Source organism: Lithobates pipiens, unplaced genomic scaffold, assembly GCF_037356315.1.
Source record: "Lithobates pipiens isolate NorthernLeopardFrog02 unplaced genomic scaffold, aLitPip1_a1.2 Scaffold_13, whole genome shotgun sequence".
NCBI lineage: Eukaryota > Metazoa > Chordata > Amphibia > Anura > Ranidae > Lithobates > Lithobates pipiens.
In genome coordinates, this window is record NW_027507718.1 from 420,045,111 (window position 1) to 420,058,063 (window position 12,953).

The 12,953-nt window shown below is 42.9% G+C and overlaps 1 protein-coding gene across 9 annotated transcripts in view; it reads left to right on the forward strand.

Moving 5' to 3' along the window:
* APBB2 (amyloid beta precursor protein binding family B member 2) overlaps positions 1 to 12,953 on the forward strand; it is a 505,529-nt gene that overhangs the window by 114,394 nt on the left and 378,182 nt on the right. For 8 of the 9 annotated variants that reach the window (XM_077477579.1, XM_077477581.1, XM_077477584.1 and 5 more), the window contains one exon: positions 8,765 to 8,835. The exons of the other annotated variant lie outside the window; for it this stretch is intronic. The gene's annotated coding sequence lies outside the window, so the exon portion shown is untranslated. The remainder of the gene's footprint in view (positions 1 to 8,764; positions 8,836 to 12,953) is intronic. 9 annotated transcript variants of the gene reach the window in all.

Below are 12,953 nucleotides of genomic sequence, written 5' to 3' on the forward strand. Positions count from 1 at the left end.
GTTCATTGAGGGAACCATGAATACCAACATGTACTGTGCAAACCCCCCATCAGTATAGACACCCCCCTCAGTGCAGACCCCCCCCCATCAGTATAGGCACCCCTCCCATAGCCCCCCCGCACATGTCCACCTACATATTGTATAGTAAAGTGTACAGACCTCAGAACAGCATGGATGGATATGCTGTACACAGCGGTGTGTCTTTCGTGCTCCTCCTGTGTGGATATAAGCAGAGGGGAGGGGGCTTCACCCCGCTCCACTGAGCAAGATAGCCGGTGAAACTCGAGAGTCTAGGGCAATGGGTGGTGTTAACGTTGCCACTACCCATGGGTGTCACCCCTCTGACACGCTGTGTCATTCAGGTTACATGACATCACTGGTTGCTAGATGCCGGGCGGTTCTAGCAACCAGTGCAGTGGCAGAACAAAGTAAAAAGGCAGAGATGTTAGTTATCTGCACAGTGCCCACATCCACACTAATGGCACCTCTGCACCTGGTGAGAGACTCGGGGCTATGGGCCCCAGATTCGGGGCAATAGCCACCGCCTAGCGACGCCTCTGAATGGAAGTAAATTACCCATCTATCTTAGTAGATTGAGCTTTCTATGCTTGCAGATCCAGATTTATCCAGATTCTTTCATTTTTTTACACATATACTGGAAATGTATAGTTGAAATCGGTTTTACAGCTAGAATTGGTTTCCTGACTGGTGTTTTTGAAATGTGAGCCCCATTCTCCATATCATACCCTGTCCATCTTTCATTGCCCTGAGTGTTTTGTTCTTGTGATGGAGGTGAGAAGACAAATTAAAGTCAGTGTTTTTCTCTCATGTCACAAGTAATTTCTATCTTAAACAGAGAACATTATTCACAAATTGCTGTGTTTGTTGAAAATTAGATTACTGATTTTATGGTAGACCTTTGACTGACTGCCATGATTGATTAGACTATGTGAAGAGGTATTTAGCGTGGCATCCTTGGTTGCATACATGATTCATCAATTACACTGGAAAGTACTGAACATTTTTGAAGACATATGACCCAAAGCTAATGCAATCATTGCCACCATACTGATGTGTAACACGACTGCCTTCCGAATGCTGAAAATTAATAGAACAGCCTTTCAAAGAAACCAAATGAATAAACTGTTTGAAAGTAATGATGATGTAGGGTTATAAGGCGTGTGGAAACCACACTGTCATTGAAATTCCTTTTCTTTTCTTATATGTGTTAGAGCAACCATTAAACAGCAAGGACTTGATTTTCTATAAATAAATATGTGAGGCTGTTAAGGTACACACAATACATTTTTCACATGATTCATCATTTTAATGCAACGTTTTTTTTTTGGTGTATAAGCTAATTTTCCATTCCTTTTAAGCCCATATCCTCTTATAATGTATTGTTAGAAATGTCTTGTTTTGCACACTGTCAGATAATACTGAACCTGTGCTTTAAAAGAGAAGCATGTTTTTTTTTTTTTTGGAGCATCGGACCGATACTGCTGCTGTCCCCCCGGCGTCTCTGCACTAAGAACCAAGCCACCGCACATCGCTGATGGCTCGGTTCTCACTCCTCCGCGAGCAGAGCGATGCTGACTGTCAGTCACCATCGCTCCTGGTCTGTTTCTCCACGCTTATTGGAGTGATGAGCTGTAGAGGGGCGGGGAGAAGCCATCTCAGCGGCTCACTGAGACTGCCATCAATCAAGGCAGCTGGCGGATCCAGACTTGGGAAGATGTCACTGCCTCGACTGAGGCGGACTTCAGACCACTCTCCACTGAGAACAAGTTACAGGAGGGCAAAACAAATTGCACTCCTGTGTCCCTTAGGAGAAGTCCAGCCTAAAAAATCTTAATAAAAAAGCTTTAATTTAATAATATCTGTGTGTTCTCCCCAGTCAAATATCAGATCATCAAGTCACACATCATCATGTGTTTAAATGCTGTAGGCAGGCTGGCCATCATTACCATAACATTCAATGGCAAGGTACAGCCAGGCCACCTGCACCATGGAAATGCATGAGGCTGGTGCAGCCCAGCCACCTGTATCATGTGCACATATTTTTGGGCCTGTATCTATGGGGGTACATGTACACCAGATTGGGAACTGCTGTCTTATTTAACCACTATACAATGCCTTGAAAAAGTATTCATACCCCATTGAAACCCCTTTTTCGATTTTGATTAGGATTTTATGTGATAGACCAACACAAAATGGCACATAATTGGGAAGTGGAAGGAAAATGATAAATGGTTTTCAAAATTTGTTACAAATAAATAAAGTAAAAATAAAAAATAAAGTGTGACGTGCATTTGTATTCAGCCCCCTTTACTCTGATACCCTCTAACTAAAATCTAGTGGAACCAATTGCCTTCAGAGGTCACCAAATTAGTAAATAGAGTCCACCTGTTTGTAATTTAATTTTAGTATAAATACAGTTGTTCTGTGAAGCCCTCAGAGGTTTGTTGGAGAATCTTAGCAAATAAACAGCATAATGAAGGCCAAAAAACCAGACAGGTCAGGGATAAAGTTCTGTAGAAGTTTATAGCAGGGTTAGGTTATAAAAAAATATCCCAGTCTTTGAACATCTCACGGAGCACTGTTCAATCCATCATCCGAAAATTGAAAGCGTATAGCACGACTGCAAACCTACCAAGACATGGCCTAAACTGACAGGCCGAGCAAGGAGAGCATTAATCAGAGAAGCAGCCGAGGGGCCTATGGTAACTCTGAAGAAGCTACAGAGATCCACAGCTCAGTTTGGAATACCTGTCCACGGGATGACTATTAGTCATGCACTTCACAAATCTGGCCTTTATGGAAGAGTGGCAAGTAGAAAGCCTTTGTTGAAAGAAGGGCATTCAAATTCTCATTTGCAGTTTGCTAGAAGTCATGTGAGGGACACTGCAAACATGTGGAAGAAGGTGCTCTGGTCAGATGAGACCATGGAACTTTTTGGCCTAAAAGCATAACACTATGTGTGGCAGAAAACTAACACTGCACATCACCCTGAACATACCATCCCCACTGTGAAACATGGTGGAGGCTGCATCATGTTGTGGGAATGCTTTTCTTCAGCAAGGACAGGGAAGCTGGTCAGAGTTGATTGGAAGAAAACCTGTTAGAGTCTGCAAAAGACTCGAGACTGGGGTGGTGGTTCACCTTCCAGCAGGACAATGACCCTAAGCATACAGCCAAAGCTACAATGGAATGGTTTAGATCAAAGCATATTCATGTGTTAGAATGGCCCAGTCAAAGTCCAGACCAAATCCAATTGTTAATCTGTGGCAAGACTTGAAAATTGCTGTTCACAGATGCTCTCCATCCAATCTGACAGAGATTGAGCTGTTGTGCAAAGAAAAATGGGCAAATATTTCACTCTCCAGATCTGCAAAGCTGATAGAGACATCCCCAAAAAGACTTGCAGCTGTAATTCCAGCGAGAGGTTGTTCTACAAAGTATTGACTCAGGGGGGGCTGAATACAAATGCATTCCACACTTTTCAGATACCATATTTATCAGTGCATAACACGCACTTTTTCCCCTTAAAACCAGGGGAAAATTGTGGGTGCGTGTTATACGCCAAACTGCTGACTCTGAGGGGAAGGAGGAACCGAGCCGAGTGTACTGTGTACTCGGATAGGTTCGGCGCCACTCGCAGTCATGCCCAGTCTTGCTATTGGACCTGTGTTATGTCTATCATAGGAGCTGGGCCAAGGGGCGGGACTGGGTGGGACTGCGAGAGGAGCCGAGTACACAGGACATCCTGCTCTGTCTATCTTGGCGGCGGTAATTTAAACGATCATGCTGCAGATGACACTTGGGCAAGGCTGCAGATGACACTTAGGCAAGGCTGCAAATGACACTTGGGCAAGGATGCAGATGACACTTGGGCAAGGCTGCAAATGACACTTGGGCAAGGATGCAGATGACACTTGGGCAAGGATGCAAATGCCACTTGGGCAAGGATGCAGATGACACTTGGGCGAGGCTGCAAATGCCACTTGGGCAAGGATGCAGATGACACTTGGGCGAGGCTGCAAATGACACTTGGGCAAGGATGCAGATGACACTTGGGCAAGGCTGCAAATGACACTTGGGCACGGATGCAGATGACACTTGGGCAAGGCTGCAAATGCCACTTGGGCAAGGATGCAGATGACACTTGGGCAAGGCTGCAAATGACACTTGGGCAAGGCTGCAAATGACACATGGGCAAGGCTGCAGATGACACTTGGGCAAGGCTGCAGATGGACACTGATCATTCTGCATTAATGGGCATTTAAATGTAAGTTTTCCTTCCTTAAAATTACCAGTTAAACTTGGGGTGCGTGTTATACGCTGATAAATACGGTACTTATTTGTAAACAATGTGGAAAACAATTTATCATTTTCCTTCCACATCACATGGGCCACTTTGTGTCGGTCTATTACATAAAATTCCAATAAAATTTTGGGTTTTAACATGCCAAAATGTGGAAAATGTAATGGGGTGTGAATACTTTTTCAAGGCACTGTATGTGAGTTACAAAAAACAAAGTTGCAATTTTTGAAATATTTTATTATTCCAGGAGTAAAAACTACAGTATGTTACTTATTTTACTATTTTTGCAATTATACCTTTTGGTGTTGCAACTAGTTATGGAAGCAATAAAGTCAGGAATTCACTTCCCTAAAGTTCATTTTGCTTCACTTTAAAGTCAGGTGCCTGTGTTTCTTCTCTCTTTATCCTGGGCAGGGTTCAGATAAAAATAACACCCAGAAGGGGATTTGGAAGAAAGCAGGCAATGCTGAATACCGTATTTATCGGGGTATAACACGCACCGGCGTATAACACGCACCCCAAGTTTAGGAGGGCATTTTAAGGAAAAAAGTTTTAGAAGGGAAGTTTAAGGGTAAAAAAACTTACATTTAAATGGCCGTCAATGCAGCCTTATCAGTCTGCATCTGCAGCCTTGTCCATCATTGCAGAATGATCAGTGTCATTTACAGCTTGCCCAGCGCTGTTTGCAGCCTTGCAGAGTGTCATTTGCAGCTTGCCAGTGTAATTTCCAGTTTGCCCAGCGCTGTTTGCAGCCTTGCCCATGTTTAAATATCCCGCCGCCGAGAAAGATCGAGTGAGCGCCGCCGAAAAAGACCGAGCCGTTTGCTCGGCTCCGCTCGTAGTCCCGCCTCCCTGCTGTTTATGGAGCGAGCGCTGCCGAAAAAGACCGAGCCGACTCTACTGTGTATTCAGCTTGGCTCAGCTCGCAGTCCCGCCCAGTCTTTTTCGGCAGCGCTCGCTCCAGAAACAGCAGGGAGGCAGGACTACGAGCGGAGCCGAGCAGACGGCTCGATCTTTTTCTGCGGCGACCGGTCCTTTTCGGCGGCGCTCGGTCCTTTTCGGCGGTGCTCTGTCTTTTTCGGCGGCGCTCAGTCTTTTAGACTCACAGACAGTGGGGTTCGGCGTATAACACGCACCCACGACTTTCCCCCGATTTTAAAGCGGGAGTCCGCCGGGACTCCGCGTTTTTTTTTTTTTTAAAAGCCAGCAGCTACAAATACTGCAGCTGCTGACTTTTAAAATAGTGACACTTACCTGTCCAGCGCGCCCGCGATGTCGGCACCCGAAGCCGATCTGTAGATCGTTTCTCGGGTGCTGCCGCCGCCATCTTGGGTATGGGAATCAGGAAATGGAGCCTTTCGGCTTCATTTCCCGGTTCCCTACTGCGCGAGCCGCGCTGCGCAATAAGGACGGTCCCCGCTGCCTCTGGGATCTGTGTGTTTTCCCAGCAGGCAGCGGGGCACTTGCGGAAAGGGGCGGGCACTTGCGGAAAGGGGCGTAATCCACGCCCCTTTCCGCAGAGAGCTATCCCGGAAGTGGGTGCAGTTACCTGGATTATCCAGGTAACTGCACCCCCCTCCCCCCTGAAAGGTGCCAATTGTGGCGCCGGAGGGGGGGGAGGATTCCGATGAGCGGAAGGTCCATTTTAGGGTGGACCTCCGCTTTAAGGGGGAAAAAGTGCGTGTTATATGCCGATAAATACAGTAATTTAAGTGGTTAGATGTGGATCAATAAAAAGTGTTTCTGGTGTATTTTACTCTATGTGTACAATTTAAAGGGCAAGGCTTGCAAGAGATCCCTTTCCCAACTCACCAGGGAAGGAGACCTTTAAACACTTCAGCCCCGGAAGGATTTACCCCCTTAATGACAGGCCATTTTTTGCAATAATGCACTGCATTATTTTAACTGACAGTTGTGCGGGCGTGCAACACTTTACCCAAATACAATTGATGTCCTTTTTTTTCCCCACAAATAGAGCGGTGGTACTTGATCACCTCTGCGGTTTTTATTTTTTCTGCTATAAACAAAAAAATATTGACAATTTTGAAAAAAATAAAAATATTCTTTTACTTTTTGCCATAATACATATCCAATAAAAAAAAAATTTAACAAATGTAATTCATCAGTTTAGGCCAATATGTATTCTATATATTTTTGGTAAAAAATTGCAATAAGCGTATATTGATTGGTTTGTGCAAAAATTATAGCGTCTACAAAATAGGGGATAGATTTATGGCATTTTTATTATGTGATTTTTTTTTTCAGCATGTACTACATAGGGAAGATGTTGGGTTGAACACATTCAACATTCAAAGGACCTGGTGCTTGTTAGCATCAGCACTGATGGATTGGAAGGCATGACCCTTTTTTAGGGAGTCATGGAAGATGCATGCTCAGTTCCTTATACCATGGAAATAGCAACCTGCCTTGCTGATGTGGCGGGTTCATAGTACTAGGAGGCATCACATAACATGAAAAATGTTTTATATATTTATATATACAGTGGAGAGAACAAGTATTTGATACACTGCTGATTTTGCAGGTTTTCCTGCTTACAAAGCAGGTCTGTAAGTTTTATCATAGGTACTCTTCAACTGTGAGACGCTGAATCTAAAACAAAAATCCAGAAAATCACATTGTATGATTTAAAAAAAAATGTATTTGCATTTTTTGCATGACATAAGTATTTGATCACCTACCAACCAGTAAGAATTCCGGCTCTCACAGACCTGTTATTTTTTATTTAAGAAGCCCTCCTATTCTCCACTCATTACCTGTATTAACTGCACCTGTTTGAATTTGTTACCTGTATAAAACACACACTCAATCAAACAGACTCCAACCTCTTCACAATGGCCAGGCCAGAGAGCTAGGACATCAAAATTGTAGACTTGCACAAGGCTGGGATGGGCTACAGGACAATAGGCAAGCAGCTTGGTGAGAAGGCAACAACTGTTGGCGCAATTATTAGAAAATGGAAGAAGTTGAAGATGAAGGTCAATCTCCCTCGGTCTGGGGCTCCATGTAAGATCTCACCTTGTGGGGCATCAGTGATCATGAGGAAGGTGAGGGATCAGCCAGAAACTACACAGCAGGACCTGGTCAAGAACCTGAAGAGTGATAGGACCACAGTCTCAAAGAAAACCATTAGAAACACGCTACAGCGTTGTGGATTAAAATCCTGCAGCGCACGCAAGGTCCCCCTGCTCAACCCAGTGCATGTCCAGGCCCATCTGAAGTTTGGATGATCCAGAGGAGGAATGGAAGAAGGCCATGTGGTCTGATGAATTCTAAACTCCACTCGCCGTGTTTGGAGGAAGAAGAGTACAACCCCAAGAACACCATCCCAACCATGAAGCATGGAGGTGGAAACATCATTCTTTGAGGCTGCTTTTCTGCAAAGGGGACAGAACGACTGCATTGTATTGAGGGGAGGATGGATGGGGCCATGTATCGCGAGATCTTGGCCAACAACCTCCTTCCCTCTGTAAGAGCATTGAAGATGGGTTGTGGTTGGGTCTTCCAGCATGACAACGACCCAAAACACACAGCCAGGGCAACTAAGGAGTGGCTCCGTAAGAAGCATGTCAGGGTCCTGGAGTGGCCTAGCCAGTGTCCAGACCTGAACCCAATAGAAAATCTTTGGAGTGAGCTGAAAGTCCATATTGCTTAGCAACAGCCCCAAACCCTGAAGGATCTGGAGAAGGTCTGTATGGAAAAGTGGGCCAAAATTCCTGCTGCAGTGTGTACAAACCTGGCCAAGAACTACAGAACATGTATGATCTCTGTAATTGCAAACAAAGGTTTCTGTACCAAATATTAACTTCTGCTTTTCTGATTTATCAGATACTTATTTCATGCAATAAAATGCAAATCAGTTTTTAAAAAAATCATACAATGTAATTTTCTGGAATTTTGTTTTAGATTCTGTCTCTCACAGTTGAAGAGTACCTATGATAATAATTACAGACCTCTACATGCTTTGTAAGTAGGAAAACCTGCACAATCGGCAGTGTATCACATACTTGTTCTCCCCACTGTGTGTGTATATATATATATATATATATATGTATGTATGTATGTGTGTATATATATATATATATATATATATATATATATATGTATGTATGTATGTATATATACATTTTTTTTAGAACGCAAGCAGCAATTGAAAGCCACCCACGTATCTCCATAGCACCTGTATCTAAACCTCAGTTAACCTAAGTTGTGTTCTGCAGATTTCTCTGTGTAATGACCTTTTGAATGATTGCTAACAAAGTCACTTATATCACTGCGAGAACTCTCCCACAATACATGCTCTCTACTGCTTCCAGCCAGCACTGTTAAAAGGTATTGGCAGAATTTGACTGACAGGTGCTTTTGTTGTGCAGCGCCTTGTTCTGCCGGACTCTTGATTCTTTCTTGTCTTTGCCTTTGCAGGATTCAAGTCATGTAGCAGAAATGAGCTAAACCTCAAGCTAAATGCAGTAAAGATTTTTAACGGGCAGAAGGTAAGATTGCATCATACACAGCAGGAATCTGACAGTTCGTTCTTTATAGCTGTACATAGTGCAAGTGTAACAACCTTCAGTAATAAAATGCTGTAATAAAATGGAATAAGCAAACTGGAAAATTTAAAATCCTCAAACATTTTCATACTTATTCACAGATGTTGTTTAATTGACCGTTCATTTATGCATTGCAATGGCAGCAAGCTGAAAACAGATCATCATTTTTTTTGGCAATAGAATAAAACTCATCCTAAGGGATTTCAAAGTATTCACTTGCCACCTGAGAGAAATAAACCTTTCAAAGTGTTCTGGGTCTTTCCCCACAGTTGCTGCATTTAGATATGCCTACAGCCGCTCAAAAGAGGACCTCCAGCATGGTATAAATTTAGGGATCCACACTTTCTTTAGCTCATTAACACCCTTCATGATTGTTAATTGGCTAACAAACATTTTTATAAGAAACAAATTTAATAAATACTACTTTAAATAATAGTAGTACAAATAATAATATAGATTAACAGTGGCGACTGGTGCTCAATATTTTTTTTTCACTGGGGACTGACCATCCAACCCTAGGAGACACTGGGTGGATTTAATAAAGGCCCCAGAGCTTAGTAAATGAGCAGAAGCTCTGCTAACTTCCATCATCCAAACATGTGCAAGCAAAAATTCTGTTGTTTTTTTTTTGCAGATGATTGGGTACTCTTTGTAAAGTGAAGCCTTACCTCATTTACTAAGCTCTGGACCAACTGCACTTGCAGGGGGCAACTGCACTTTGCAAAGTGCACAGTCTATTTGCCTTTAGTAAATCAACCCCACTGTATAACTGTTGTCTACCTTACATTCAGGTCTAGGGGTTGGCACTGAGCTCTAAAGAGACATCAAAAGTTTATTTGACCCTAATAAACCTTCCATCATTTATTGATCACTTATCGACCCCCAGACTGTTACTGACTGCCCTTTGACCCCTACCAATTTATTGACCCCTCAAGATAGCACCATAACACCTGGGAGTCAATATTAGCCACTATTATAAGTGATAAGAGCCAAGCAAGATCTGATGTAAATTTCTCTTTGTGTTCCCAAAGGGATCATATGCTGTGATACAATGTCCGTGATGTAATACAATATAATATTGCAGACAACCTATTAAAACTGCTGGCCCTTGTCTTCTCTCTTATTTTTATTATAGAGACCTTGCATCACATGTTTTATGACCACTTTTTTTTACTGTTCAAGTTTACCTAAGGCCAAAACCTTGGATAGATTATAGAATGGTTGAAACAACTGTGCAGTTGAATATTCATTCATAGATTGCTTTTCATTCATAGAAGCTATAGTGAGACTTCTATGAATGGTGGAGCTGGGCGGAAAGAGCAGGATAGTCAAGCTTTCTTGATCATACCCTGTGACAGAGCCTGTGACTGGAAAATGACAGCGACGGGGGAGGATTATAACTAAAATAAGTGGCATCAGCACAAGGTACACATCCTGCTGACTGTAAATTATGTCCCTTGTGCTGATGTGTCTGTTTTTTATTTTGGCTGTGCTTACACTTTAATGCTAAACTTCATGGAGAATTTAGTTATGTTTTCATTAAACATGTATGTTTACATTCAACAAAAAAATCTGAAATGATTTCATTGAAAATTGATTAAAGGAAAATAAGTGTTGGATGTGTATGGATTATTTTTGGAGAATAACAATATCCTTTAGTGTCACTTTAAACTCAGTTTTATGCTCAGATTTTAAGCACAATGCAGTGCAGTCTTGAGACAGTTTGTTTAGAGAAAGTGGAAGGAGCAGTTTCTGTCCTAGGCTACAGGGCTGTGTGTTTCTATTGATGTTTCTATTGATGTACACAGTACAGGGAAACACAGCTCTAGTCCCTGCTTGCAAGGGTGGCTCCATAGGACACTGAAAGAAAAAGAAACCACCTTAAGACCCCTTTCACACCACACCGCTGATAACGTCGGCGGTAAAACGCCACTATTTTTAGCGGTGCATTTCGGCCGCTAGCGGGGCGCTTTTACCCCCCGCTAGTGGCCGCGAAAGGGTTAAAACCGCCGGCAATACGTCGCAATAGCGGCGTTTTGCCGGCGGCATTACAGCGCTGCCCCATTGATTTCAATGGGGAGCAGCGGTGGAGGAGCGGTAAACACACCGCTCCTTCACCGCTCCAAAGAAGCTGCTGGCAGGACTTTTTTCTGACGTCCTGCCAGTGCACCGCTGTAATGTGAAAGCCCTCGGGGCTTTCACACTGCACACAATGGTGCAGCTTCTTTAGGGCGGATTGCAGGCTCTATTTCTAACGCTATAGCGCCTGCAAAACGCCCTGGTGTGAAAGGGGTCTCAAACAGGAAACCTGGGACAGTGGTCATGGCATCAGCTTAAACTGGAACATGGGCAAGGAAAGAAAGATAAAGAAGCTGTATACTCAGGAAGCGATTAAATCCGCTTCTGAATGTGTTTGAAATTGAGGTTTTAAACCTACTACAAATAGGCTATTTTTGCAGGCTTTAAACATTTGTTTAATCTCCTCATACTGACACTCCCCTTTGGCATCTTATCTGAATTTTGACTGTAATGTATAGATTGGGAATTACTTGCCTAGGCTGTATCTGCGGGCATAGTAACATCAAATAAATCACTAATCACTAAAAAAGTTCCAACTCCCCAATCATATGTTTTTCCTTTAAATCTAGCTTCTATCCATCTTTGGCACACTGCCCGTACCCAATTACCTGAACCACTAGAGGATTTACATGATTGCCTAGTCTTGAACACTCTAGCTGACCTGCCTTCAACTAAACTGATTTGCAGGATTTACTAGGCGTTGTTTGATGCACAAGAGCAAAATATCTAAAGAGAACCTGGAAGACTGATGTAGAGTCCTTGGGTGAAGATGAATAGGAATAGGCTGATTGGCTCATAAATTGGAGCTGGAGATCTCCAATAAGCTGGTTCAGTTGTATATATTGCGTAGAGCCTACTTGACCACAATTCACTTGTCTAAGTATGGGCCACAATAAAAACAAGACCTGGCTACAGGCTCTCCTTCGCCGGTCTTGTTTGACTCATATTAACGATACCTTACCTAAGGAAAGAGGTGGTCTAGCCAAATGTAACAACATTTGGGGTAGATGGCTCTCCTCTCCCTTTGCTTGTAACCCCTTGGGTTAGCCTTACCTTCAGTATTAATGAAATCCTCATTTAATTTACACCGTCATTTCATTTTTATATTTTGCAGGGGAGCTCTCCTTGTCCTTTTATCATCTTATGCCATGTACACACGATCGGAATTCTCGTCAGTAAAAGCTCTGATGGTCTTCCCGTCGGAATTCCGATGGAATTCCGCTCAAACTGCCTTGCCTACACACGGTCACACCAAATTCCGACCGCCAAGAACAGGGTGATGTTCAACACCTACAACGGGACTAGAAAAAGGAAGTTCAATACCTAGTAGCCAATAGCTTCCATCTCCTAGTTGAATCTGAGCATGTGTGAGTTTTTGCGCGTCGGAATTGCATACACACGTTCGGAATTTACGATCTGGAAAATTGAGAACATACTATCAAATTTTTGCTGTTGGGAATTTGGCCAGCTAAATTCCAATGGAGCTTACACACGGTCACATTTTCCGATGAAAAGCTCTCATCGGTCTTTTGCTGGCCGAAATTCCGATGGTGTGTACGCGGCATAAGTAAAAGGACTACAAATGGGAAGCACTTGTTTTTAATCTAAGGCTCAAACTGTTAATATTTGAACATTGTTCTAATTTTCTTTTTATATCCTGTCATGGTTAGCGATCAATTATTTTTTTCTGCTCAAACATAGTATCATGGCTGATGCTTGCACCCTCTACTTATGCCATGTTGACCAATCATTTAAAGTTCCATAACCTGTCATTTATCCATAATATGTATAATTAATAATGTAACTTCTAGTTGCCAAGCTGGACTTCATTACAATAAAGTTTCCTCCAAAGGGAAGGGACAATTTGTGCTCCCTAGAACATAAATGAAAAGAACATTGAGCCAGAAGGTGTCAGATTGACAGGAAGACCTAAGGTCCGCTCATAATTGTTTGTTTACCACGCACAGGAAATGCTGCCTTGA